Source organism: Callithrix jacchus, chromosome 16, assembly GCF_049354715.1.
Source record: "Callithrix jacchus isolate 240 chromosome 16, calJac240_pri, whole genome shotgun sequence".
Classification (NCBI taxonomy): Eukaryota; Metazoa; Chordata; class Mammalia; order Primates; family Cebidae; genus Callithrix; species Callithrix jacchus.
In genome coordinates, this window is record NC_133517.1 from 27,469,809 (window position 1) to 27,494,993 (window position 25,185).

General features: G+C 37.5%; 1 long non-coding RNA gene across 1 annotated transcript in view; it reads left to right on the plus strand.

Moving 5' to 3' along the window:
- LOC144579794 (uncharacterized) overlaps positions 1 to 21,144 on the plus strand; it is a 33,072-nt gene extending 11,928 nt beyond the window's left edge. The window contains exon 3 of the long non-coding RNA XR_013528206.1: positions 20,304 to 21,144. This is a non-coding gene — a long non-coding RNA (uncharacterized LOC144579794). The remainder of the gene's footprint in view (positions 1 to 20,303) is intronic.
- The last annotated feature ends 4,041 nt before the right edge of the window (positions 21,145 to 25,185 follow it).

A 25,185-nucleotide genomic window follows, 5' to 3' on the forward strand; every position in this document is an offset into this window, starting at 1 on the left:
CATGATGACTAAATCCAATGTGGGATTCTGTATTGGATCCTGGAAGAGAAAAAGGGTATTGTTGGACTAACTGGTGACATCTGAATAAAGTCCGTAGGTTAGAGGATAGCATGGCATCAGAGTTAATCTCAGTTCTGAAAACTGTACCATGGCTGTGCAGTATGTTAATCTTGTAACGTTTCTCTAAGTCTAAAATTATTTCAAAACAAACGTTTTTAAAAATCTCTAATGGTAAACATAAAATCAGAAAGTAACAACCAGTGTCATTTTGATCTCCTAAAATGTTAGAAGATTCCAGTGACATTTCCTAATTACCATATTTATGTTGAAGCTATTAAAATGAGAGTGATACATGCATTGAAACATCAAAGTACAGGATGAAAATCAGCATCAGATGTTTGTGTATTTCTATTCAGAAATATATTTGTTCTTGGTTCAATGTGGGAAACATAGGAGAGACTCCTGTGTTTCTCCACCTCAGAGTTGAGATTTTTTAAAGAAGCATTTAATTAATTATGTATTACCAAAATGTACAGGGATCTGAAAACAGATAGTGAAGAGTTGCTTTGTAATATTTATCTCTGCTGAAGTGGAGCTCTCACAATGTGGTTTAGTTTCAGAGCCTAATGAATAGGAATCACTTTCTTCTGTCTCTCCAAATACTTGTGAATAAATTGTTCAACAAATCTTGCCATTACATTTATCTGGAAGCCACACATATTCAAGAAAATCATTTCCATATATCTATTTATATGAAGATTGATAAAGCAATGGGAAACATTCAAGTGAGAGTTTGTAGGAAATGCCCAAACTGGCTATATAAGTTATTTCAGTACCTATGTGCTTGTTACGTTTCTATAACTTTTATTAAATAGTTGTATTTAATGTTTTAATTTTAGTAATGTGTTCAAAAGTACAGAGTTCAACTATATACTTAAAGTCTCATATTTCATAACATGAATCAGCACAAATATATAAGTTTCAGACACATGTCTCACCGCCATAATGACCTACCTATTTTATATTTGGGAAGCTGTATCAGCTGATAAATAAGAGTACAAAAACTAAGCAAAAATAAATAAAAGTGGCTGATGAGTGTTTGCCAATTGTTTGCTCTCCAAAATAAATCTCTAGAACTCAAATGATTATTTTCCATTAGTACATATACAGTGCCAAAATATATTCAGAAACTGATAAAAATAGAAGATTGTATGTAGCTACTTACTCTAAATTTTCCTAAAATTCTGCAAACCTGCAAATGGCTATGTACATTATTATTATTATTATTATTTTGTGACAAGCAAATGCCTCTATCTCAACAATAAAAGGACCTGGAATTTTCCTGATGATATTTTTCCCATACTACCCGGCATTGAAAAAGTAAAATTGCTCAACGTTAATCAGCCTAATCTGAAAGAGAGGAAGTTTACTCCTCATTTCCCAACAGATTCTCTTTAATTTGGAAGTAACACTGACAGGTGGCCTCAACACTCAGGGCATTACAGACCACCTTGAAGATCTCAGCCCTAGCAGCCTTTGAAGTCACAATAATCAACAAGTCATTTGATATCCACTCACATGGAAGGGGCCCCCAGAGAAGGCCATCTCTCAGGTAGACTGATTGTCTATCAAATAGCGCTAACTCGATACAGTTTGCTGAGCAAATTCACGAACTTTAATGGAACTATAAAGTGGAGAGAAATGTCCATTACAAACTGATTTTCAGTGCTCTCTTAAAATGTTAATGTTTTCTTTAAAGACTAGATAAACATCTAGAAAAAAAGATTCATTACTAAAATTGAAAGGAAAAAAATTCATCTATATCTTATGGGCACATAGCCCCCACCCATTTCTGGTGACTGGTAAATTGTTTGATCAAATATTTTGAATAAGAGGATATCTCAAGTTATATATAATGCAAAAAAAATTAAATTTTTTTTTCCAGAATGAATGAAGAAGATGGAGAAAAAAACTGCATTCTTGAGAGGAAATTGATGTTGTTGGTTTTTTTTCTATCAGTACAAAGTTAAATTTTCTGGCCATTAAATGCTCTCTACTCTCTGAAAATGGTTGTTCAGGCTTCCATTTACCAAACCTGATTCCAGTTGGATTTTTTGAGTTCTTAGTTTGGTTGTGCATTCAGTTAAGCAGGAAAATACATGTTTTAGTTTATGTAACTAATCTTTATTATTCAAACGAGGAGTGGTTTGTAGCTACATTTTGTGCTCAGGAAAAGATCTAACACCATGTACATACACATCTGTCAACATTCATGTGAATTCAACATAATACAATAGTTTCTGAGTCTGTCCTATGTTTCTCACATTGAACCAAGTGCTAAGAAGGGAATTCTATGGATTGCAATGGCTTCCTCAATAGTATTTACAAATATTATGGGCATGCATCCTCAAGGTGAATGATATATTCGACATCCTTTACGTGGCCACAGGTTCTAGAAAATCACTTTTCCCTGATTTGCAGGAATTCCCTACCTTCCAGATATGAACAAGTTCCCATGAGCAAGGACAGCTCCTGTGGTGCACTAGAAGAAAATACTTCTGCGGTTAACTTGTCCGTTATCCACTATAATCATCCATCTTCTTCAGAAACTCAAGCGTAGTGAAGGAAGAGAGAGAAAATGAAAGAAGCAGCAAGAATAATTATTTGAATGTGAACCAGTAGCACTGGGAAATTTTCAGAAGAGCTGAAGACTTACCTCGCTATATTGTCTAGATTTGCTGACCATTTACCTTACCATGGGTGAATATTGGCCAGCTGATGGTTGCTGGGCAGCACTGAGGCAGAGTTAAACCCACTAGAACAATTCCGGTTCCAGAACTGGAACTCGGTTCTGGTTTCAGAACTGGAACTCCAATTCCGGTTCAAGAATTGGAACTAGAATTGTGGCCTGACTCCAGAGGCCACTTGCTGACTGACTTTTGCTGATTACTTAAATGTTGTAAGTCTCAGTTTCATCATCAGTAAAATATGGGTAATAACACACCTAGGACATTCTCTAATGCTATCATGAAGATGAGTGAAATAATACATGTAAAGTACTTAGGATATAGCTTGAAACAAAATCAATGTTCAATATCTTGTAGCTTCTATTTGTATTCAGAAATGCTGTTCAAGCCTTCCTCAAAGCTACTTGGCAAATCATATAGTATTTTTGAAGACCCTGACTTGTAATTGTTGTTTTTGTTATTGTTTAGCTGTTAAGACATTATTACCTTTTGACTTCCTCCCATTACAACCCTAACTTCTAGAACTCAACAAAAGTATCTGAGTAGATGAATCTATATCATCCAGAATTTTCTTCAAGAGAATGGAAGAAAATATTCATAAAGTCTGACTTAAATACTAGACTGTAGAGGTTGTAGACAAAGATTTGTAATCTGTGTAACAGGAACAAAGTTGTGGTTTAGGAAAGCTGGCTGAGAATAACATTATAAATACATTGATGGGAGACACAGAAGCCAATGACAAAGGCTGTTAAAATAATCCAGGTGTTAACTGGAGGTAAGAGGGTGGGCCTCTGAGATAGTGCAGTAAAACTAGATATATGGTTTTAAGAAATGAGCCTTCGGATATATAAACTGGATATACAGTTCGAAGAAATGAACCTGGAAAGTAGTACTAATTACAATAGCATCAACACATATGAAATATTTCATGGAAAAATCTAGCAAAATATATACACAATCTGCATGCTGAAAACTACAAAATGCGGATGATAGAAATCAAAGAAATCTAAAACAAATAAAGCAATTTATCATGTTCATCTATTGGAAAACTCAATATTGCTAACATGTCAATTTCCCCAAAACTGGCCAATGCATTCCCAAACAATATCCCAGCAGGATTTTTTGCAGATATCAATGAAGTTAATTTAAAAATGTTTTTTTTTATTGAAAAGCAAAAGCAAACAAAATAAAACCTTGATGCTGATGATTAATAGCACCACTTCCTCACACATCTAACTTTGCTCTCTTCTTTCTCACTATCTGACATTTATACACTTATTTCGTGTCTGTCCTTTTCACCCACCACTATAAGTAAGTTCTAAAAGGGCAGGGGTTTTGTTTTGCTCTTGCTGAAGTCCCAATGAGTGTAAAACAGTAGTCACTGGACACTTGGAAACGTGGAAGGACAAGAAAAGGTGAGGGTTGAGAATTGTTTGTTGGGTACAATGCACACTCTGCAGGTGATGATTATACCAATAACCAAAACTTCATCACTACACACTATATTCATGTAACAAAATTACACTTGTATCCATTAAATTTATAGAACAGACAAAACAATCTCGAAAAAGAAAAACAATCCTGGAGGAGTAGTGGATTTTAAGAATTACATGTAAAGCTGCAATAATCAAGGCAGGTAGTATTGGGAAAAGATAGACACACAGATTAATGCCATTAAAAAGAAAATCCCAGAAATAGAGAGATATGGATTTTTGGCAAAGGTACAAAAGCAATTTGATGGGGGGAAAGTCACCTTTTCCACAAGGTGCTGGGACAATTGGATCTCCACATGTGAATAATATAAACCTTAACTAGTACCATTCACAACTGAAAAGTTAATTCAAACGGATTATGGACTGAAATATAAAGCCCCAAACGATAAAACTTCTAGGTTAAAACATAGGAGACAACAACTGTGACCTTGGTTAGACAAAAATTTCTTATATTTCTTATATATTATCATTCATATATGACAAATCATAATCTACACAAGAAAAAAATTGATAAAACAGGCTTCATCAGAATTAAAAACTTCTTTAAAAATACCCTTAAGAGAGAAAAAAAAGACATGAACTGGGAGAAAATATTTACAAATCATATGTGCAACAAAGAACTTTGTCCAGTATATATAAAAGATGAGGGATTTTCTTCTGGGTCAATTTGCAAGCCAGAGACCTCTGGCTGGCAATGCCCCACTGGGCCTCACTTTGCCATGCTACCTACTGCCAGAGATGGTCTGCTTGCTTGGCCAGCCCAGGCAGAGTCTGGCTTGTGCACCAGTTCCTGAGTTCTTGTCCCACACCAAGGAAGAATGAGATGTACTGACAGTCGAAGAGTAAGCAAGGTGGGGAGTATTACTGAGTGATTGAACAGCTTTCAGTGGAGAAGGGAAGAGGGTACATGGGAGTGGTCTCCCTTTTTGAAGGCAGGAAAGTCCCCCTAATATGGCTGAGTCCAGAGCTTTCATGGGCTCAAAATGGGGGAGGGGCAGGCTGTAGATGGTATTGGAAAAGGCAACATTCAGTTGGTTAAAAGGCATTATTCAGAAAGAATCAATGGGGACAGGGTGGGAAATTAGGAGCAGAATTTCTCGCTCTGGGTTGTGGGTTTCATCTGGGACCAGTGGTCCAGTCTTTCAGCCTTCAAGCTGTTTTTGGCTTGAAGGTGGGGTTTCACTGGGGACCCACCTCTGTTTGCCTAGGCATTCAGCTGGCTCCTATCGCTATCATATAGTGTTCTTAAAATGCAACAATAAGAAAACAACCCAATTTTCAAGAAAATGAGCAAAGTTTGAACTAACATTTCACTAAAGAAGAAAAGCACATGAAAAGATGCTCTCAGAAAAATGCAAATTTAAATCACCATGGGATACCATTACAAATCTATTAGAATAACTAAAATGAAAAAGACTGACAATATTAAGTGCTAAAGCAGATGTAGGGTAAGTAGAACTCTTAGAAATTGCTGGCGAGAATTCAAAACGGTATAGCCATTTCTGAAGATAGTTTGGCAATTTCTATAAAGTTAAGCATAGCCTTATCACATATACACAAGAGAAATAAAGTTATGTATATACAAAAGCCTCGTACAAGGATTTTTATAAAGTCTTTATTCAGAATCACACAGGCACAAACTGAAAATACCCCAAATGGGCTTCAACTAGTGATAGAAAAACAATGTACATTCATAGAATGGAGTACTACTCTGCCACAGAAAGAAAAAAAGGGATATATTAATCAACATGATGGCATGAATATAGTATGCTAAGTGAAAGAAATCAGACTCAAAGGCTAATACTGGATGATTCTGTTTATATGACATTCTGGAAAATGCAAATTACAGGAATAGCAAATAGATCAGTGTTTGCCAGTGGACTGGGGTGGATGAAGGGCAGCACGAGGAAATTTGGGGAGGTGAAAGAATGTTTCTGTATCATGATTTTGGTGGTTGTTACATAACTGTAAGCCTAAACTGTATGTCTAAACACATCACTTGTAGGCCAAAAAGAATTAATTTTACTGCACATACATTTTTTAAAAAGTGAATAGAAAAACACAAAACGACAAAAAAGAGTCAACGATTTTTAGCTTGCATGGTTAAAAGGAAAAGGAACTAGAGTAAAAATTAAGGAAGACATCAGAAAAGGAAGACATCAGAAAAGAAAAAAGAAAACCTAAAATATGTAAAGTTCTGGAAGATAAAGGAACAGACTTTCTAGAAGCAGATGATGGCAAGCATGTTTAAATGTCAAAGAAAGTTGTTGACTTTAGAGAGAGCTGTTCATCAAAAGAGTTACCCCATCTAACATTTTACTATTTCTTAGGTAAACAATGCATTAATCTGACATCTAAATAACTACTCTTGTAAGACATCTGGTAATGATAAGAAAAAACTAAGCTCGGTGCTAGATGGGACTTCAGGTTCCAGAGGCATATTTTTCAAGATGGAGATGGAGTTGACAATGTAGGATACGGGAGGAGCAAGGGATTCACAGTGGAGAGAGAATGAAGATGTTGGAGAAGGAAGAAATGGGAGTGATAGTATGGCCTCTTCCGAAGTGAGAAGAGATGGACACTAGTCTTTAAGGATGGTAAGGGGCCTTTTCCCCTTGAGTTAGAGAGGAAGGCCAGGGATAAGACAATGAGACTGAAATAGCAAGGGGCAAAGGACTGTCAAGTGCTGAGATTACACCAAGATGGCCTGTGAGCTCCATTCCTTCTTCTCTTTAGTGGTGATGAGTCTTAAGACGTTGTAAAAGATTTTCATGATGGTTTTTCGTTCCCGTGATGTAATTTCAAAATGGCTGGTGGGAGCTCTTTTTTCCTAACTGTTGAGGCTGCTGTTTGACAAGCTTAACCTGATTCAGTAGTGTATACAGGCAGGTGTTAACCTGGCGCCCCCTTGTGGGCTCAGGGAAGAATGGGGCTCATTGTAAAATTTGCAAACACAGCATCTTAGATTCATGATGCTTTGTAAGATGGTTGAAAAATTACCTATCCGATATAATGCTCACTTTTTGAGTAATGAGTACACTAGAAGCCCAGTTCCCACCAGTATGCAATATACCCATGTAACAAACATGCATTTCCAAAAATAGAAAATAGTCGTATGGAGGTGTCATTGTATCTTCTGACCCTTCTTTTCCCCAAGGTAACCAAGGTTTAGTCAAGTGTCACCTTGAATAAATATTCAGGAATAATGTGCAAGCAGAAATGTTAATAATGGGTAAAAATAATGTTTGAGTGAATTCTACTTCCAGATGTGTTCAAGTACATTTGTAGCTTTCATTCAGACAAGACTTTTGTATATATAACATTTGGCACTGAAAAAAAAAGGAAAGGGAAAAAATAGTTTTGAGATTGTTCTAATTATTCCTAAGCTGTTACTTAATGAATGTGATTTATAAATCCATTTGTAAGACTATTGACCACTGACAGTGAAGCTATAGAAACCAATTTGCAACGGTGTTTGGAATAGGAGGCTTGGGATATAGACATTAAATATCAGAAAACTCAAAGCAATTTTTTCATGAAAAAGCCTAAGAATAGATGAAATTTGACATATGTCATACGATGTTTGCCAATGAAATAAAAACCCTACAGAGACACACATAGTGCTTTAATTGCAAAAATAACACCTGCCCTAAGGAGAAGTGCAGCAAAAATCCTCATGATTCCCATTATCTCTAATTGGAATCAAACAGCAAAATCCCTGACCTCCAGAGTAGGTATTCATTGCACAGCTGACATTTGATTTTTCTCAACTGATATTTTTAAATTATCACAAAGGAAGAAAGATGTTTTAGAACACTGCTTAGTCAATGTTCTAGCCGTGATTTGTGAGACTGCATTCAGGGGCCAAGTGAAGCGCTTCTGTGGAGAACCCCTTTACAGCCATATGGCAAGATGAAGATAGACTCAGGTAATGGTGGGTTTTCCTTCTAAGCCATTCTGTTCACGGGAAAGTGCTGTGGCAAAGCAGAAAAAAACTGAATTTCCACATTCGTAAGAAATACGTAAATAAATAACTTTATGGTTTCCATCCTTAAATGGAAACAAAATGGATTCATCTTTGACTTGCAATAATTTTTTCTATTCCAACAGAGCTATTCTCAGAGGCTGAGCTCTTCTAGATCTAGAAATAATGCATCCCAAGCAAGCAGCAGTGTATGCCCGATTGTCTGGACTCAGATTGACTATAAAGACTGATGACCTAAAAGTTAAATTTATAAGTTTCAAAGCTACCATAGTATTTATTTATTGAACTTGCCAGTTGAATATTAATAATCTACTGAGAAGCGCTGCTATGGGGAATTCCTTTTCTGGCCGTTTGAATAGTGAAAACTAATTACAGCAATATGGCTGATGGCTAAAATGTTACCTGATGACTCTGCTGAGTCTATACAACAGCAAACACCTGAAAGAAAACTAAGAATGGCAATAAATTCTCCTAGATATTTGGCTTATCCAATATTGAAATACACAAAAATGCACAAAACTATAGACACTAGAACATTGAATTTTCCTATGAGGAAATTATAATAAGGAATATTTTAGATAAAACCAGCTGGAAGATTGAAATCAACCCTGAGAATGCTGGTGATACTGGAAATAGAAAGGAATAGATAGGAATAGGAATTTAGAAATCAATCTTAGGGAGGAACTATGTAATCAAATGAATTTCTCTGGTTTTGGAACATACAGAAGGACCAGCAAGAGGTTAAGGCTGGATCATTGATAGATGCTAATGATCAACAGCACCACTTCCTCACACATCCACCAGTACTCTCTTCTTTCTCACTATCTGGCATTTTTAGACTTATTTAGTGTCTGTTCTTTCCACCCCACTACTGTAAGTAAGCTCTATAGGAGCAGGTGTTTTGTTTTGCTCTTGGGGAAGTCCCAGTTCCTAGACCATTGCTTGTAATGTAGTAGATGCTCCCAGGAAAACACATACAGCTGGTGAACTGGAACAGAGAAAAATACAGAGAAAAGAGATAAGACATAAAGTGCAGAATAATAGTCACTGGAGACTTGAAAGGGTAGGAGGATGGGAGGGGGTGAGGGTTGAAAACTTAATGGGCATGATGTATACTATGTGGATGATGATTACACTAAAAGCCCTAACTTGACCATTATACGATATAGCCATGTAACAAAATTGGACTTGTACCCCTTAAATTTATACAAATAAAAATTTTAAAAATGTAAAAACAATATAAGAATCAGGGAAAAAATGGTAAGAAGGTGGCTCATTGCTGAGAGGTGAGGTTGAAAAGTACAAAAGCAAAAAAATCTAGGAAGGGACTATAGATTAGAATAATAGATTAAAAAGAGGTTTAGTGGAGTCAGGAGCTAGGCAGGCCATGTCACAACTGGCATAGCAAGCTACCTACTGAAAACTGTCCCTCCAAGAGGGCTTCCATAGCACCCACGAGTCCCCTTTGATTTAATGCAAAGGATTTGGTAAGGTGTGATTTAAAAAGCAGGAGGCATAACAGAATATTAGAAGCTATTAACATGGATTTCTTTTTCAGATTCCCCCCTTTCTCCTTCAAGTGCTTTTAAAAATAGCAACATAAATGTGTGTGATGTGACACATGACAAAATGTCTTACCAATTATTTGGAACAATTGTTAAAGTTAAGATTGATCATAGAGATCAGGATTGAGATGTATTTGGAATATACGATGTAATATATTTTTATATTGACTTTTCTATTTTTATCAAGCATTCACATAACTTTGTCATTTGTGAGTATTCACACTGAGTTGAGAAAAATTGACCCTAGAGGCTAATATTGTGCAGGATAAGCAATTTGAGACATAAATGTGCTCTAGATACCCTACATATAACCTGCCACCTAATATTTCTGAATTACAATTATTATTCAAGAGCAGTGTGCCAGAGGAAATGCCTACACTGGAATCCTGCCAGGATCTGACATGGGCTTGTGACAATTTAACTTTTTAATCAATGACCCATACAAAATATTGTCATTAAGTATACATATGACCCAGATTAGGTCACTGTGGTGCTAGAGAGAACCAGATTAAAAATAGGAAAGCAACCGTGTTAAATTCAAATAGGAGATGAGGGGATATGTAAACAAGATGGAGTTGACAGGATTAAAACTTGTCACAATTTGACAAGAACTGAATCAAAAGGGAGTAATGAGGAAGGGGTAGGAGAGCAGATAGGGAGGATCCCTTCAGTACAAACCAGACAGAAAAAGATCTGAAGGTCATAATGATTTGCATGTTAATCAGTAATGTATAAAGTATCTTATATATGTGCATACTTATCACAGTGCTTGATATGAAGTTAAGTGCTTTTTTTCAATGGTAGCTATAATAGCATTAATCCATGAATAGGGATATAGCAGGCAGATGTGAGTTGTATTCTCAGCTTGTTGAATTCCTGCTGTCTAAGATTGAAGTCAACCAGCCATAACAAGCTGCCTTTATTACTCAAGCCCACCACATGAGATCTCCTGGAGTGAGGCCATCTTTTCACAGATAGATTTTCTCCTAGTGCCTGCTTCCCCTGGGAAATTGTGGCAACTGGTCTTGAGAATTCTCCCCTAATATCCAACTTCGCAATTACTTGAGAGTAAAGACTTAGTGAGAAGGAGGCAGCCCATGAGGAAAGGTAGCCCTTAGCCATCTGGAGAACTAAAATTTCAGTCCAGTTGCTTTGCTAGAAGAACCTGAAATTAATGGATACCCGTTGCACCTGGAACAATTATTCTGCTATTTACCAAAGCGCATTTAATCATATCTCCACTCCAACAGCATCCCCAGCAACCTCTCCCTAGTCACTGTTGCCTCCCACCTGTCATCACTAGTAAGAGACAGGAGCTCCCTGGCCATGGAGAGAGTGAACCGGGGCACAGGTGCCTGGAACACACACGCAGGTCACTGGAGTCCTGATTGCAATCCCAGTATGTGGTGGGCCCACTTGGGAAGTGCTCGAAAACAGTGAGGTTTCTTTTTAATGATATGATTATGGGTTTGGGAACTTGATCTGGAGAGAAAAAGAAAAATGAACTGTATATGTTAAATGAACAGAAGAGAATCCTGTCTGGGGACTTAACTGTGGGGTTCTGGTAGTGACGGTTAGCTGCTGTTTTCTGTGCACTTGAGAATGTTTCAAGAGCCTTACTATACAGCATGATGAGTTCAAGTTAGACATTAAAGTCTTCTTTAAATGAACCATGTCCTGCAATAGTGCACTTTGCTGTAATTTTTTTTTTTTTTTTTTTTTTTTAGATGTAGTTTTCACTCTTGTTACCCAGGCTGGAGTGCAATGGTGCGATCTCGGCTCACCACAACCTCTGCCTCCTGGGTTCAAGCAATTCTCCTGCCTCAGCCTCCCGAGCAGCTGCACATTTTTCATAGAAACATACAGCATTTTGGAAAGCTTTTATTCAGTTACATCATAGGTATGTGAATTTATGCAAATTTTGAACTATCACCAGTTGAGAACGTCTTGGGCAACACATGTACATTTAAGGGGGAAGGGATAGTCTTTGATTAAAGCTCAAGTATCCAGGGCCTTCCAGTCAGCTGGTCTTGACTCTAGTCTTGTTTCTTCATACTCTAGATTTTTCTCCTGAGCTCTGGCATCATATTCAAAATAGTATTGTAATTAAAGTTGAAGAAAACGTTTAGACTGAAAGGAAAGGGCCCTGGAGATGGTTAAGTAGAGATAGGGATGTGCCTTTCTTACATTGACCCAATCTAGAAAGGAAGAAAGGGGCATGAGATTTTGAGAGTCAGGCAAATCTCACTTTGAATCTCAGATTAGTGAGTTAACTAGCTCTGTGACTGTGAATTAATTCACCTTTCTGAGCTTAACTTTTTTCTCACACTTGAAATGAAAATGATAATGATACCTACTTTGCAGCGATCTTGCTAGGATTAGTTGATGTAAGTAAAACTCCTGGCATGTAGTTGGTACTCAAATTGTAGTCATTATTACATCCATCCTCTCCCATTCTTCGTCCTGAGATACATAATACTATATTGCATTGTAATGTTGTATATATTGTGATGCTTACCTTGATATGGCCTAAAGGGAATATTTTTTTGTTTTTTACTTACAGGGATGCCAGAAAATATACAGGAAGCCTGCTAAATTTGAATTTTACATAAGGAAGGAATTCTTTTTTACCATAGGAATGTCCCAAATATTGTATGGGATGTATTTGTACATTTAAAAAGTTATCCAAAAATTTAAATTTCAGATCAAATTTAACTGAGTGTCCAGCATTTTTATTTGATAAATCTGGCAAGGCTGCCTACTCAGCATATAGTCCTTACTTATCCCTTTCTAACAGCACATAGGTTTTTATTCTGGAAATGAACCCTCCTCCACAACAGCTGACTCTACCTTGCTGTCAGGTGGGCTATGCTCTTCCTTGGATGTAGAGAAGAAATAGGGAGCGCCTGCAATTGCCAGTGATTACTTGGCTTCCATGAGAGAACATGACCCATAGAAGATACAAAGTCAAAATTAATGCTGGGAAATAGCCCATTTCTGGACTAGGAGTGGGATCAATTTCCTTCCAAGTACATTGCTGCGTGGGGAAAGGATGAACACTTGAACAAGAACTTTTTAAAATCTTTTCTTTTTTTAAGGAAGGAAGAAGGAATGAATAATTATTCCATCAAAGGGTGAAACATGAAACTAAGAAAAAAATATGTCCTTTTATCAATTCGATTACTTGGCTGTTAGCAATAGAAAAACCTAACCCAGGCAGATGTAAACAATAAAGGAAATTAGTAAGTGCCTATAACATATTTCAACATAAGTAACAACAGAGAGAGGCTCTCTAAAAGAAAAGGATACTTACTTGGGAATAGAGCCTTGTAATGGAAATACACATGTCATAGTAAACTATGTACACACTCAGGGAGGTAAAGATTTTTAAGGGAAATAAAGTAGGAAGATGTCATGATTGTTCTGAAATAATTATCCTTGGCTACAAAGGTCAGCAATAAGGGTGATGCCAATCTGAGATTGAACAGGCAGCTTCCGAGCAGTTGTCCTTGAAGAAACTTTTTTTTTTTTGTCTAAGATTGTGTGGCCTTTGGGCAAGATTGTGTTTTTTGTGGAATTGTTTTGTGACAGTTTTCATTCATCAGGCATACAGGCATGAGAAACCTCTTTTAATGACCTCTCCTGCTCTATTTGTCACATTTTTTATTTGCTTGTTTTCTTTTAACATTAGTGACTGCCTTGATTTTGACAAGTTTCACACATAAAATCCCAAAAGTAGGTGAGCCTCAGGTTTGTCTACAGGGTCCTCTCCAGGGAAGTTGTTTATTTAATAGTAAAATGTGGCAACACAGAGAATGAGGGAGAGTTGGTTTTTTTTTAAAATCTTAGCCACTGCAACTGTTTTTATGATTCCATAATTCTATGATGATTTGGCAAACTCAAAATGCAGCTGCATTCATCTGTTTTTTAAATTATTATTTATGTGGCTTTACATAGAGCCCAGAGCCAAATTTTTAGTAGCGTGTGTTTGAATCACAGTCTTATCTGTTTAGAAATACAAGCTTCATATTTTTTGTAAATACAAGCTTCATATTTTTGTACATGTCCTATAATTGCTTCTGCCAATTCAAGATTTCTTAAGTTTATACTTGTAGAGTTCATTTCCAAATGCCTTGTGTCTTGACAAATTGTAATTCCATTCATTTTCAGTAAAACTAAGATGACAATAAAAAGTCTGATATATAACGGTCTTTGCTGCCTGAATTTAGATCTTAGGGGTTTTTTTTAAGATAATGTATATTCCAGACCTTATTTTAACAAAATATATAATGATAGTTGCTGCAAAATAATAGGCATGTGATAATAAATCTTCCTTCCACTTCAGCAAACATGTTTTGAGCACCATTGTGTCTAATATTAGGACAGATATTCTTTACCTCCGTGAGCCACTAATATGTATACTATAGAAGATATTTAAACCATGAGTCTGAACACTGGAGGCATTCAAACAGTGAAATATAATTTTTATGTGACTATTGCTTTTTAAATTGCATATTGATATATTTGAAAATAACATAGGTTATTTTCATATATAACATAGTCTGTGAGGTCAGCACTATTTTCATGATGATACTTAAGGTATTATTTGCCTTTTTAGCCCCATGCATTCACCAGTGTACAGTGAAATTTTCCAGATATTTTCCATAGGTGTATTTCAGTGGGCAGAGATGACAGCTCAGAGCTTCCCTGTGGCCTAATCAAAGCTAAGGTGGCAATCAGAATAAGATAATCACCTGTAAGACTTGGAGGTACCATATTTACTGCCTTAGCTTTTAGCTAGTACATGTTTCAGAAGACAACAACAGTCTTGAAGTGCTGCTTTCCAATTGCATGAATATGTGTTAGGTAAATCATTGATTAGTATAATGGAAAGAAATATTTCTGAACATATCTAGTGAAACAGAGCAGGTCTTTTCCCATTTGCTGGGCTCCACTGTAATTATACCTTAGCTTCAGAAATAGTGTTGTTTTGGGCAAAGGCAGATTTCAGACCATCCCAGTAAATTATCTTCTACTGGAAATAGCATTTGTTAATGATATGAAGAAGAACAGATACTATTTACTGAGCTGTTGCATCAGGAGTGTTTCACACTCATGTCCTCTTTTTGTCTTCAATGGACAGGTCTCTCCTAATTTTGTGGGGAAGCATTTTGCTGAATCAAAAACAACGAGCGGTCACTTAGGCACTGTCACTGTAATAGCAGAGTCAGCACAAGGACACAAATATTTCTGGGTGCTGCTGGGGCTCGTAAGCAGTAGGATACACCACTTAATATCGGAGTGTTGTGAGGCAGGCAATATTGTTCTCACTTTGGAGATGGGAAAACTGTGGCTAGGAAGCTAGTCACCTGCCAAACTCACCTAGCGGGTAAATGGAAAGCCTGGGTTAAATTCGAACTTTTCAACAAAGAGCTTCATTGCTCTTTGTATTTCATGTCTGCTACAGTTCCATTCAAGTACTTTGCCAATTTGTATTTATTTATCATAAAAAGCTTAGAAATATAGATGATATCTGTCTTGACAAGAAGAAACTTTCAATGATATAGGGGATGAGTGTATTATTGAGCTAAGGAAGTTTTGTGGTATAATTGATTTGGGGATATACATTTTTAAGAGGATATTAAGCTTTGAAAACAGCTTCTTTTCATCAGCATAAACAAAGGTAGCTGAATCGAAGCAATACTGTTCTAAACCCATATGTTTCTTAAACATGTAAGACAGATAAAAATACACAAATGACATTAACTTTAAGAGGTATGTTTTTCTCATCAAGCATTTGACTAGCATATATAAACTCCATTATTGGCATTGCTAAGAAATTGCTTTTTTTTGGCGTGTAATTGAAATGGCATTGTAATCTTCCCTATGGGGTCTGGTTTAAATTCACAAAGGAACAAACTACAAATTAAGACCTCCCTTTTCAAATTGTCCATCTGTTCCACAGAGCAGGCACTAGCCTTCCACGTTACAGAAATCAGTATCTCAGCAGAAGGCTACTGCTTGAAGCAGACCAATCTTTAAGACATGGAAAATTCTTTGCCAGATTGTTGGACATTTGCAGTTCTACTCCTTATCAGCTCTATTTTTTATAATCTTCATCAAGCAGATCTCTTTCACAGGGAGGCCATGTGAAGTCTAGAGAATATTCTAAAGGTCAGGTTGTCCATTTCACTCTCTAGTCTGTTGCTTTCATAAAAATGACTGTATGTAATTCCGTGGAGCTTGTCATCTTGCCTCTGCGAGGCAGGTTCTGGCGCCTGTTCTCCTTAACTCTATGGAACTAAATATTTATGTGTGTGGAATTTTGACATTTTTCCACATGTCAATTTGGAAAAAGTCACTTACCCTTTTAGACCTCAGTCTTCTCATCAATAAAATAAAATCACTGAAATATATTGGTGGTTCTCAAAGCACTGCCTGGAACATCTAGGAGTTCTTGAAACTCTTTCAGATAGTCTGCGAGGTCAGTGTTATTTTCATGATGATACTTAAGGTATTATTTGCTTTTTCAGCCCCATGCTTTCACCAGTGTACAGTGAAATTTTCCAAAAGCTAAGTAATGTATGATGATGTTATCACTTTGAATGTATGCTTAAATATTCTAATGTTTTAAAATTACTTTTAGTTTAAATTTCTAACACTTTAAATAGCAATAGATATAACCCACAAAAAAATCTTAAAAGGTTGGCAATAATTTTGAAGAGTGGAAATTTATTTTCCTTTCCTCCTTTTCTTTCATATATATAAATTAGCTGAACATGGTGGCACATGCCTGTAGTCGCAGATATTCAGGAGGCTGAGCCCCAGAGGTCAAGGCTGTAGAGAGCTGTAATCATGCCACGATACTTCTTTCTGGGCAACAGAGTGAGGCAAGAAAGAAAGAAAGAGAGAGAGAGAGAGAGAGAGAGAGAGAGAGAGAGAGAAAGAAAGAAAGAAAGAAAGAAAGAAAGAAAGAAAGAAAGAAAGAGAAGGAAGGAAGGAAGGAAGAAGAGAGGGAGGGAGAGAGGGAAAGAAGGAAGAAAGGGAGGGAGGGAGGGAAAGAAAGAGAAAAGGAAAGGAGAGAGGAAAGGAGAGGAGAGGAGAGGAGAGAAAGGAGAGGAGAGGAGAATCAATAAACATGGATTTTTCTAGTAGTTGCTCAAAAAATAGCTGCTGCCAAATTCCAAGGGGAGAATTCCCGACTCGATCAATAGCTCTCTTTGGAACACTGTATGTCTTTGACAGATTACTCCTAGTTATAAGAGGAAAGTTTGATTTTCAACTTTTAGTAGCAATTTTCATGCATAAAGAAAACTGTAACTCAAGATGATGTCAATGAATATTTTCTTTCCCAAATCCATTATATGGTAAAATGGGATTATCATGTTCATGTAATCTAGATAAAGTTTATACCATTAAATGATGGGTCAGCTAATTAATTATTTCTAAAGCACTTTGGTAGTGCTGAAGAATGCTTTTTTTTTCTCCCAGACTCCTTCTTTAATTAGATTTCCAATGTGTAGTGCTTTTCTCTTGAGTTTTAAAAGTACTTCTTTTCATTCTTTTCTATTACCTCATCCTTTTTCCTCCTGGTTGGACTGAGTGACATCGGGCCTTGAATTCATGATGAAGGAAGACGTAAGAGATGTAATTGAGCCTAGTGAACTAACCACAGGAAAATCTGAGCTCAAACTCTGGCACAGTCTCCTCTTCATTATCAAATCTTGAAGTTTCATAATTGAGACAATGCATATTGTTATAATACTTCATGGAAATGTTGTAAAGATTACTGAGTAATGTTTCTTTTGGCATCACTAATCTAAAGATACAGGAAGAGGTAAATGCTTTTCCAAATGCATTTCACTTGAGTGTGGGCGGAAGGTCTGGGAAGCATCCCGTTCCCAAAATGCCAATCAAGTCAACAGCAGTAGAAACAAGGTGTTAGAAACATCCCCTTTTCACTTGTAGGAAGTTGTAATTAGCCTAATTTCTTTTGGAAGGCGTCTGAGAGACCTGTGTATAGCCTGGGAAGTAAAACCTGTTCTTCTTCTTACTGTGAAATTGACTTCATTCTGGTATTAGTTTCAAAGGTAGGTGAAAGCAGCCGGAAGCAGGTCTTAGATCTGCAGATCCACACTGCTCTATTACAGTCACTGTCTTTTCATTCACTCTCTGGGAAAGTACTAGTCAATGGTTTTTTAGTGCAGAATCCCTTTGATCACTGCAGAGTCTTATTATGCTCCCATGGAAGACCCTTCACAATGATGACATCTCAGTCTACAGCAGGGCAAGACTTCCCACCCTCAGCACTCTTGACATTAGGGATTGGATAATTCTTTGGTTGGGGATAAGAGGCTGGCCTGTGCACTGCAGAATGTTTAATAGCAACCCTGGTCTCCACCCATTAGATGTCAGTAGTATTCCCACCGCACAGTGGCGACAACCACAAATGTCTCCAGACATTGCCAGATAATCATTGAAGGCAAAAGAAATACTAATCTGTAGGGTGGCAAAATATAGAAATTAAAAGAAACTTCATATGTGGTTCTGTTTTTTCAAAGTTGTAGCTAATTGACCACTCACAGTATACTTGAGGATTTTAGGTAGAGGCAGCGTTAAGTGACATTGAATTACGTAGTAAAAAGTAATTATCTTTTCAATTATGTTTTGGGTGTTCTCTATAATCAAGGAGAAAGTCTCTGTTTACTACTGGAACCTCTCGAACACCTCCCAATATTTGCATGTGATAAGGAACAAAATAAGTAAAAGCTCAGGTACACAGCAGACATTATCGACCTATTATTTAGCAATATTGTTTTATTTTTATGGTATTTATTTTCATAGTAAGGTGCTATGGATAAAAGTTTCTTTTCAAATTAGTGTATTTGGTAATTACACTGGAAAATATTTAGCAATAATTCTAATCCTGCCAAATGTCAGGATAATGTTTACCCCGATAAAACAATGCCCTTTGAGGGGCCTGAGGGATCTTCTGGGGTGCTGGTAATGTTCTGCTTCCTAGTCTGGTGACATGAGTATGTTCAGTTTGTAAAAACTTATCCAGCATATAGTCATGAGTTGTGCAACATTCTGTATATAAGCTATACTTCAATTAAATTTCAAAATTTAAATTACAAAATAAAATGGTAGTTGGAAAGAAAATGTTAAGCAATATTAGATAAATGATTATACAGGCATTATGTCAAATAAAAATAACCCTGCAATTGTTAGTGGTTTGTAAACGACTGAAGTCAGGGAATCCCTGAATTTGTACAATTCTTTTACATTAAAGATGATGCATGGAGCCGGAGAATGCAGGAGTTATTTGAGCAGAGTCTGTAGGCAATGAATAGCTAGTGGCTCTGTGACTGCAACCACAGCTTCAACTCCCAGTCGAGTGCTTTTTCTGATGACATAGACCCTTATGCCAGGTTTCGTAACCCCTGGTTTCAACTCTCACTTTTCTGGCATCCTCATATTTCTGCCTCCCTACTCAGCCACCTGCCATGGTCACACTAGCACCTTCAATTTCATAGTGAACCCAGTGAGATAAAGTATGTGACAATGTCCTGTAAAATGTGCAGTAAGTTTTATTGGGTTTTTGTTGTTGTTGTCATTGTTAAGCAGCTCAAATATTTTGCCTCCCCTAGTGGGCATTATATGTGGCTTATCTTAATACTAAAATTAAGGCCGGGAGCGGTGGCTCAAGCCTGTAATCCCAGCACTTTGGGAGGCCGAGGCAGGTGGATCACGAGGTCAAGAGATGGAGACCATCCTGGTCAACATGGTGAAACCTGTCTCTACTAAAAATACAAAAAAAAAAATTAGCTGGGCGTTGTGGCGCACGCCTGTAATCCCAGCTACTAGGGAGGCTGAGGCAGGAGAATTGCCTGAACCCAGGAGGCGGAGGTAGCGGTGAGCAGAGATAGCGCCATTGCACTCCAGCCTGGGTAACGAGAGCGAAACTCCGTCTCAAAAAAAAAAAAAAAAAAAAAAAAAAACTAAAATTAAAATGGCAAAGCTAGTTCGCCCCGCGTAACAAATCTTAATGTGGCAACAAAAAACCTGTTACAATTGCCTCATTTATAATGATTTCAGGCTTGAAGTTTTGTAAAAAGTTTTGCATTTTGTTACAATGAGAAATTTAGACGTTAACAAGCTTACAATTACTCTGTCACCAGAATGATGATTCTTCTTGATGGAAACACTTTGCTGCAGTTTTTTCCATGATAAGCAGCATTGCATTCTGGGAATCCAGCCAGCTCCAGTGGAGAACTGGGCAATATGGAAATTGCAGTGAGCACGATACACAAGGTGATTCTATATTGGCATTAGATATTATGCAGATGATGTACTAAATGGGCTAATATTGCTTCTCAAATACTGCTAAATCTCTTTGCATACTAAACAAAAGTGGGAATAACATTGATCTTTGGCTTCTATTGCACTGAGGTTTGAATATTTAAAGTGATTTGTGAGCCTAACTGGCATTTTTTTTTTTTTAATTTCACAGATCACAGTTCTGTTAACAGCAAAGACTTAATCATTGCCTGGTCAATGTGTTTGGATACAATAAAAGACCCTTGTTTTTACCTGTGTGTGACAGTGCATCAACCTGAAAGAACAGGAAAAGCTGCTGCGGTGAGAAACTTGACATCCAAGGGATGTACCATGTGCAAGTTTACAAGTTGTTGGATTTCAAATGGCATGAGAGGAAGCCCTGTGGGCTGGAAGTTGACATGTCATTCTGTAGCCCTTTGCCTGACCTTCTTTAAACATCTGCTCACACGCAAAAGACACTGTTCTCCAAATTATTATTTTACCTCCAGGCTAGTAACAGTATCATCTTCCTGAATGACACCTCCACCACATCCACTCTTGTCAGGAAGAAGCCTTTTTAATTCTCCAAAGCTCAAAGCCCACGATGTTCTATACAGTGACCTTGAAGGACTGATCACCCCTTCGTACTTGCCAACTACAGATTCATTTCTATTGTTCAGTCCAGAGGAAACTGTCAAGGAACTATGGATTCATGTAAGTCTCTCTGATGGGCTAAGGCACTTTAAATTTATTCGCAGATGAATTTGTTGATGACTAATATTGTGATGAGAATTATAGAACATGAGGCTATTTAAAATTCTACTAGAAAACGTGTGCAGAACATCAGGAGAGATGAATGGATTTGCCTCCATGTAATAACTGCAAAATTATTAAAGAAAAAAATAGATGTTAAACTGTTCTATTTTGTTAACTAACCAAGAGAAAAAGAGCCAAAGACTGAATTTGAGGATTGGCCTCAAACAGTTTCCTGTAATGAAAATTAGGATGAGAGAGAAGCAATCCAAACGCGATGAGAACCAACTTTTATTTAAATAAAGTTGTTGAAAGCTGAGAGTACTTTTCCTTACTTTGTTTTCCATTTTAAAATTCCTCGTTCTCACTCAGATTGTGTGAGAAATTGACTAAAAATTATTGAAAAAACTTATCATGTGGGCCACCTGAGACATTTTCCCTCCCAGCAACAAGAATGAAAATACACCAGAGGTCCATCAAAGATATCAGTCAGGAGCAGAGTTGCTGAGAGATACAACTGGAGATGCTTTTCTTCTTTTCTTTTCTTTCCCTTTTTTTTCTTTTTAAAGTTGCATGTCTTGGCATTGAATTGAAATAGAAGAAATTATCTGGGCATATAACTCTGAGGTGTTCAGGGGTATATGTGTATGGGTGTTTTAATTGAGGCAAAAGTCACATAATTAGCCATTTTAAAGTGCAGAACCCAGTGTTTTGTAAATATATTCAAAGGTGTGCAACCATCACGTCTATCTAGCTCTCAAGCATCATCATCCCCAGTAGAAATGTCATGTCCATTAGCAGTCATTCCACATTGCTCCCTTTCTCCAGCTCTTGGAAACCACTAATCCACTTGTGTCTATGGGTTTGCCTATTCTGGATATTTCAAACAAATTTAAACAGTCATATAATATATGCTCTTTTGTGCCAGTTTCTTCCACTTAGCATATTTTCAAGTTTCATCTGTGCTACAGCATGTATTAGTACTTCATTCTTTCATACAGCCGAATGACACTCCATTGTAGGGATATACCACATTTTGTTTATCCATTCATCATTCATCCACAGATGGACATTTGAGTGGTTACCACCTTTCTGCTATGGTGAATAGTGCTGCTATGAGCATGTGTGTATAGGTGTTTGAACATTGGTGTCCACATTCAAATTCAAATGCCTGTTTATGCCTAGGAGTGGAAATCTTGGGTCATCTGGTAATCATGTGTTTCACTTTTTGAGGAACCACCTCACTGTTTTCCACAGCATGTGTTCCTTTACTTGTATGCAGGTATTCCATCTCTTCTAACAGCATTTTTAACAATACTCCAGCAAAATAGGCCTCCTCCAGATCAACCTCTCAGTGACCTGATCTTCTTGAATCTTTACAGAGTGGAGTAGATGCAGTGGCAATTATCTCTTCCATTTGGAAAACCTTTCTAGGGGCATGTGATATGGGAATTTGCTTAGTCTGCTTTGTGAATCAATCCAAACTCCAAGTCTGTCTCCATAGGGGAGGACAGATGCCGTACTTTGGGCATGTTAAATCCAGTAAAAATGTACGGTGCTATGGCATTTTAAGGCCTAGAGCTGAAGCTGGAAATCTTTCCTTCCTTCAAATTTGTGTAGAGCATCAGGGAGATTTTTAAGTCACGAACACTAAGCTCCTGAGACAAAAATCCCTCAGATGTTAGTTTTCTCGTGATGTCTTCCAGGTTACATTGAGTCTTCTTACTCAACTCCATGTATCCAGAAATCCTTTTTTTAAATTATTATTTTATTTTTGAGACAGAGTCTCGCTCTGTTGCCTGGCACCAGGCTGGAGTGCAATGGCGCGATCTCGGCTCACTGCAACCTCCGCCTCCCACGTTCAGGCAATTCTCCTGCCTCAGCCTCCCGAGTAGCTGGAACTACAGGCACACACTACCATGCCCAGCTAATTTTTTTTTTTTTTTAGTAGAGACGGTGTTTCACCATGTTGGCCAGGATGGTCTTGATCTATTGACCTCGTGATCTGCCCGCCTCTGCCTCCCAAAGTGCTGGGATTATAGGTGTGAGCACTGCACCTGGCCTGGTCTCCTGAATATTGAGAAATGGAGAGAAGTGTGCTGGTGGGCCTGCAAAAGAAGAGAATTGGAGGCAGAGGAAATGACCCATGGAAAGGCACAGAGAGCATCAATGTTAGTGAGGGGATAGGCTCTTCTGTGGAGAATGAATGAAGTGTTTGCAACACGCTGTGGGAAGTGGAGCACACAAATCAAAGGCTGTTGAGAGTCAGTAAAGGGTCTCTTGGGATCTCATAAGAGATAGAGATTTCCTCTCTTAAAGTTTATCAGTTTTATTTTTGAATTGTTTTCATCCAAAACTAGATAGAAAACTTCTTTACTCTGTCAAAAAACCAACAGACATGTCTGAACCCTACAAAATTGCCCAATCCATACATGGATACATAGACATATGAGGTTTCAATGTTTTGGGAAATTATCCAAACCATTGTTTAAATTTTGATACGGTATTTGATTTGACTCAGTCTTTCCTGGAGGCTTCTAAGTTCTCCAAAATTAATAAATAAGAGAAGTAACTTAGCCATTTCTATGAGTTGCTTATGTTAAAAGGACATCTCAGAACTTTAGGCTTCCAAGCATTCCTTTCCTTTGCAGATGGCTACTGATATAAATATTTCTCTAATTCCCTGAGCTTCAACTGGGCTGGAGTTTCATGTTAAATGTGGACTTGAGAATTCAGTCTCTCTGACTTCATATCATAGTGTCTTTTCCATCTCTGCTCATTTATCATATTTGAGACAGCTTTCTGTTGGAACTACTTTCTCGATCCTTGAACTATTAGTGGGCTAGACTCTTATCCACTACCTGATGGCTTCAAAAAAGTCCTGGTTTGCTTGTGGTGGCCAAGAAGGCCGTAACTGACACTGCAAGTAGTTAATTTATGATCCCAGGCTAAACTGGAAATCAGATTTCTTGACTAGCATATTTAAGAGCTATTTTTTTTTTGTTTCCTTGCCAATAGATCATATTTGGTTATGCTGATCTGTTCTACTCATCCATTTTACACTTTTGTAATAAAGTCTTTGAAAGTATTGCCTTTATATTTTCTCCTGTTACTGAATAATATTACTCATGAGATCAGAAAATATTAAGAATATTTCAAATGTCATTTCTTTTTCCTTTCATCTAAAAAAGGGAGAGTACATTTTAAAATTGTGCCTCTAGGGATTTGAATAGTCATGGATGTTATGCGAAAGAGATTGAAATGGTAGCAATCTGCTCCCAGGTCTCTGGAAAAGCTGACGTCATGAGTGTGTGTTGTTCTGCGAGGTGCAAGGTTGAGCCAGGGCAGGAGCCAAGATTGAAGATAAACTCAAGCTGGGATATGGGTCACAAAACAGCCACTGCTGAGCTCCCTGGAAGGAATGTAGTTGACTCAGTTATGGGACAGTCCACACTCTTTTCTCAGCTGTTTTCACGACGCGATGCGAGATGACATCAGGAGAAGTGTTGAGAACCCCAGTCTCGGGTCATGTCCTGTGTTTAAAAATGTAGTTAAGAGGTTGGGAGTGTGAATAGAGAAACTAATAACACTCAGAGGAGAGTGCACATGCCCAGATGCACCATCCTTGGGCTCCTTTTACACCCTGCCAAGCTAGGTCCTCATGTTTATCCTGATTTGGATGTCAGACAGTCTCCTTTTATTTTCAGGGGGTCATAGATTCTGTTTTGCTTTCCATGCTTTTTCCTGAAAGAGTGCCACAGTGTTACTATACCTTTTCCCAAAGTGAGTCAGATGTGCTGACCATCAGAATACCAAAGTGGTTGTTCCCATAGCAGCCAGAACCACATGGAAGCAAACAATAAAATACCAACACTGTTCTCAAACCCAGCAGAGAACCACGGTCACTAGAGTGAATCGAGGGTGTATTCAAAACGCAGTGCCTTTCTAAGTTGACATTTCTTTTCCAAACTGGAAGAGTTGTACCTCCTTCTCTGAAGGCATCTTCACTAAGTGAATATTAGAGCCACACAGATTTTCCATGAAAGGACTCTCTTAAGTTTCCTCTTGTATGCTCAATTATGGCTAGAATGACGTTATATGGTGGACTCACATACAAGACCCTTTTGTGGACTTTCAGAGTAAAGCCAGATGTTAGCTGCTGCTTCCACAGAGACTAAACAGGGTTTCAGGTAAATCAGATACACACATGATTATAAAATTGCATGGTCCATTTCATTGAAGTCTGCACTGGTGCAGAACATGATCTCCAGGGCACAACCTTAAACTATTGAGTTGAACATTTACCTGGAAATATTTTAAAC